Here is a 5643-nt window from a genome sequence, read left to right as displayed (position 1 = left end):
GGGAGCAGCCACTGCACTCCAGTCTGGGCAACAGTGAGACTCCAACTCAAAAAAAAAAAGTGCTAGGATTACAGGCTGAGCCACTGAGCCTGGCCTACATCAAACTTTTATAAACATCTGTTCATCAAAGGACACAACAATCTGGAAAGGTGGCCTAGGAAGGGAGGAAAATACTTGCAAATCACATATCTAATAAGGAGTTAATAGTCAGAATATATGAAGCTACTACAATTCAACAACAACAACAAAAAACTTTAAAATGGGCAAAGGACTTGAATAGACATTTCCCTGTGGAAGATATAAAATTGTCCAGTACCGCAAGAAAAGATGCTCACATCACTGATCATTGGAGAAATGAAATCAAAATCACAATGAGATATCACCTCACAGCCACTAGGACAGCTGCCATCAAAAAAACAATGACAAACTTTGGTGGTGATGTGAAGAAAGGGAACCCTTTTGCCCTGTTGGCCGGGTTGTAAAATGGTACAACCTCTGGAAAACCATATGGAGGTTCCTCAAAACAACTGAGGTAGAACTACCATGATACCACAGTTCTGGTTCTGAGTATGCAACCGAAAGAAGGAAGGCTGGGTCTTTATTTGTGTTCTCATAGATTCACAATAGCCAAAAGGTGGAAGTAACAGAAGTACCTGAATAGATGAGTGGATAAACACAATGTGGTACACACATACAATGGAATATCATTCAGCCTTAAAAAGGAAGACAATTCTGTCACAACACAGTTGAACCGTGAGGACATTATGCTTAGAGAAATATGCTAGTTACAAAAAGTCAAGTGTGTCTACTTATGACATGTCTAAAGCAGTCGAATTCTTAGAATGGTGAGGCCGGGCGCGGTGACTCAAGCCTGTAAACCTAGCACTTTGGGAGGCCTAGGCAAGAGGATTGCCTGAGCTCAGGGGTTTGAGACCAGCCTAGGCAACTTGGCGAGACCTCATCTCTACAATAGATTTATAAAAATTTTAAAAAGTTAGCCAGGCATGGTAGCACGCACCTGTAGTTCCAGCTACTTAGAAGGCTGAGGCAGAAGAATCACTTGAGCCCAGCAGGTCGAGGCTGCTGTAACCATGAGTTTGCCACTGTACTCCAGCCTGGGCAACAGAGTGAGACTCCAACTCAAAAAAAAAGAATGGTGGTTACCAATGACTGGGGCGAGGTGGGTAGGAAAATTATTGTTTTAGATACAGAGTTTCAGTTTTACAGGATGAAAAATTCTTGGAGAAGGGTTGTACAACAGCATGAATATATGTAACACTACTGAACTACACACTAAAATTGGCTGTCATATAAATTTTGTTATGTATATTTAATTACAATTAAACTTTTTAAGAACAAAGAAATATTGGGATCAGCAATTTACTTTTTTTTACTTATTTTTTCAGAATTCAAGATTTTCAAGAAGTAGGTACAAAAATATGGAAGTATTGAAAGATACTGGCAGTATGAAGAGATTTTGTTGATTCTTAGTAATGATTCAAAAGGTAGAATTTAACATTTTATTTTTTTTTAGTAAAACCAGAAGTTTTAAAACTTGAGTTGGAAATTTTTTCCTGAATACTTATTAAGGAAAGTAGCATTAGGAGGTTTTCTTTCACTTAAAATATCTTTTCTTTTTAATTTTTTATACTTGTCTCTTGTAATGATGCTTTAAAGAGTTTAATGCTTGTTCAGATGTTGTCATGGCAGTAAAAAAGATATTATTTTCAACCAGAATATCAGAACCTGAAAAACAAAGATTGTTAACAAAATAAATGTTAATTTCCGCGATTAAAAAAACAAGTTGATTTTTGTCTTTCTGTATAGCATTTTAATTTTGTGTTTGCTAAATGGTATTTTATTGACGTATATACTTTTTCACTGATTACAGTTCACCTACTTCAAAATGAAACAGTAAAATCATTATTTCATGATACCAAAATATGCAACAACTTTTTACATTTTAGCTATAGCTTCATGCTAAATAAAATAAACCCTAGGGAAATCATGTAGCATTTCCACGGAATTAATTTTCTTTGATCACATGTATCATCTTCTTTCCCTTACAGTTTTGTGTTACCTGTTCCACTATAATGAGGGTGACACATTAACTTTTAGAATGTGTATGTATACTTAAATTTGTGCTTAACTGGTTTAAGCTTTCATCCTATCATCTTACATTTTTCATTCATGCAGTAATACAGTTTCCTGGTTTTAGCAATAAGATTAATAAGAGAACCTAATAGAAGAGGGGAAGTAAAGGTAACAAGCAGAAATGTATGAATTAGAAAACAGTTCAGTGAAAACCAACAGCTGATTCCTTAGTAAGTCCAATCAGATACCTAAATTTCTAGCAAGTGTTGGAGTGAGGAGTTAGGGATATAGAGGCATTAAAAATAATAACAACAGGCCAGGTACAGACCCAGCACTTTGGGAGGCCAAGGCAGGAGGATTTCTGGAGCCCAGGAGTTTGAGACCAGCCTAGGCAACATGGTGGGACCTCATCTCTACAAAAAATTAGCTTGGCGTTGTGGCAGACAGCTATAGCCCCAGCTACTCAGGAGGCTGAGGCAGAAGGATCACCTGAGCCCAGGAAGTTGAGGCTGTGGTGAGCCGTGATCATGGCACTGCACTCCAGCCCAGGTGACAGAGTGAGACCCTGACGACAATGAAATAAGTACACTGTGCCAACAAATCTGAAAATTCACAAAATTGACCACTTCATATTTTCCTAAATCACAAGTACCTCAGGTATTTCAGCTGAATAGACAAATAAAACATAGAATAAACAGAGAAGGTAATCAAGAGCTTCAATAAGAGGACACACTCCTTTGTGCCAGAACATTTAAACAGACATGTTTTTCCATTCTATAAAGCTAGCATGAAAAATTTTATTTTGATTAGCATATGTGCATGTATATTCCCAGAGGGACACATAGTGATGGTTACCTAGGGAAGGTCACAGGTGGCTGAGTGACTAGGGTGGAAATGACGCTTTCCTCTCACTGCCCTAAAAATACTTTTTGAATTTTGACATTTGCATGTGTCACCTGTAGGAAAAAAATTGAATAGTAATGAGAAAACATTCATAACATAAGAATGGTAAAGGCCTTCCAAAAAGTATACATAGTAGTAGGTTTTTGTGAAAAACTCTTATCAGGCAAACATGCATTAAAATAAGTGAAAAGCACCCATCAATACACTTCTATGGGTTATCACTAAGGTTTTCACTGGCAGTAGCCAGGCTAACATCCAGGAGACCAAACCTTCCTTTCAAAAATAAAATGCAGAAGCAAATATGCAGAAAGTCTTAAGCGCAGGATTTCTTTCAGAGGTGACAAATTCTATGATTAATACAAAAAAAACACTGAATTGCACACTGTGTATAGCTGAATTGTAGCAGGGGCATTATAGCTCATTAGAGGCATTTCTAAAAAAAGTCTTTAAAGTAGAAAAGCAACAGGACAGGAAGAGACCAACAGCCCCATATCTAAGGGTGAGCGGGACTTGGGCAGAACAGAGTGCAGGCAGCTTGTAGCCAGCTCAGACGTGAGCATGCCTGGTGCTCCTGCTGGGCCAGGCCGGGGGAGATGGGTGGTGAACACTCAGACTCACAGCGTCCAGAGCCACCCTGGCCCCAGACTCCCTCAGGAACTCATGAGGCAGGAGACTCAGCGTGCCCATGGGTGCTGCTGACTGTGAAAGTAGCCCTTGTGGCTGGTTCCATGGCCTTCCTGGAGCTGTTCTCATTGACAGCCCCAGACAGCCATTCAGGAGCATGAGACTGGACCCCTTGTTAGGTGTGTCTGTCCACCACACACACACATTTGGTTGAAGCCCCATGGCACACAGGAGCCAGTCTCTCTTGCAAAAACTTCACAGGCACAGGTTCACTGATCCTTGCAAGGGACATGCCCACACTCAGAAAAGTCTGAAAGCCACGACTCCCCGGAAAGAAAAGTTGAATTTTGGCTTAAATGACAAAAACCAAAGCCTAGGTGTTACAGCCCTATCCAGTGAGTCAGCTATTATTCCTCGTGGCCAATGTGTGTTTAATTTCTATAACCAGGTTATAGGGAGATTGGTCGGCATCATTGCCAAAAAGCCCACTCAAAGCAACACAATTTGTTCCAGCATTTATGCCTCAAATGTATAACTCTTCACCTACCCCAAGTTTGAAGGGTTCATGGAGGATTAGCAATATTCAAGATTTACATTAACAATTTTTTACACTCCCACCAGCAGTGTAGAAGTGTTCCCTTTTCCCCACATTAACAATTTTTATTTTTTTTTTTAGTTGGAGTTTCACTCCATCACCCAGACTGGAGTGCAGTGGCCGATCCTGGCCACCTCAGCCTCTACTCACTGGGCTCCAGAGATCCTTCCGCCTCACCCTTCCAAGTGGCCAGAATTACAGGCATGCACTACCACACCTGGCTCGTTTTTGATTTATTGTAGAGATGAGGTCTGGCCAAGTTGCCCAGGCGGGTCTCAAACCCGCAGGCTCAGGCAATCCACTCACCTCAGCCTCCCAAAGGCACAAGATTACAGGCTGAGCCACCGAGCCCGGCTTTTAATTGTTAAATGTCATGCTGACATTGCAATAACATTTTGGAATTTACAATATGTTCTTTTACAGTTTTTTTTTTTTAGAGTGAGGGGTAGACAATCGCAATATTTGGACAGGAGGGAAAACATAATTGTAACAACCTTCTATTCCCAGAGCCCTGACCCGTAACAGTCCAATGTCCCTGTATTCACAGATGGAGGGGAGGTGGGCAATGCCCACTCCAAGCTTTCAGACACACTCCTGTGGCCTTGGTCCACTCTCCTAATCATTAGGTGGTCTGGCTTGCCTGGCTGTCTCATCTTCAGCACCAGCCATGGCTTACTCCAGATTGGCCAATCCAAGCAAGGCCATGCTGGAGGCAAGAAGTGTGTGAATAGAAACAATGTTTACTATTGAATCCAAGCACATTTTACCTTTAGCCCAACTCAGCTACAAGAGAATGTAAGTTTTAAACTCTTTTCTAAATGACTGTTCTAATACGAGTAAATAGCCTCTTTTCAGCCTGTAATATAGGGTCTACTCTTAGTGGAGAATTTGAATAAAACCCTCCTCACATTAAATTGGGACTTCAAAGGTTATGACCTTGGGGTAAGGGTGAACCAAAAGAAAACCATGTCCAACTTACTACAAGCAAGGCTGCCCTGACACTTAGAAGAACAGAAGGTCAAAATGAAAAGAGAAGAACAACATCAAGAAATCACAGACCCATACAACACAGATACAGCCCAGGTTCCCACTGCCTGGGGACCCAGGAAGGCTCAAGAAGAAACCTGGATTTGAGGCATGTCAAGGACTGCCAAGGTCTCAGAAGCCTGGCAAACGCAAATTGGTCCTCTCTTGGGGAGGACACCTTCATAATAGGCCACACCAAAGATAATCTCTACAAACAAGTTTTCAAGAACAATGAGCTGTACTCAGTTAATCTTTAAGCAAACACCACAAATGAGAATCAGAAGAAGCAATGGAAGCAGCAGAAAAAGACTGCAAATACTAAAATTATCAAACATTATAAAACAACTGAGTTTAATAGGATAAAATACAAGCTTCAAATTATCTGCCAGAAATAGCAGAAG

Source organism: Carlito syrichta, unplaced genomic scaffold, assembly GCF_000164805.1.
Source record: "Carlito syrichta isolate Samal-C Ts95f unplaced genomic scaffold, Tarsius_syrichta-2.0.1 Scaffold302315, whole genome shotgun sequence".
NCBI lineage: Eukaryota > Metazoa > Chordata > Mammalia > Primates > Tarsiidae > Carlito > Carlito syrichta.
This window is presented reverse-complemented; position numbering follows the sequence as displayed.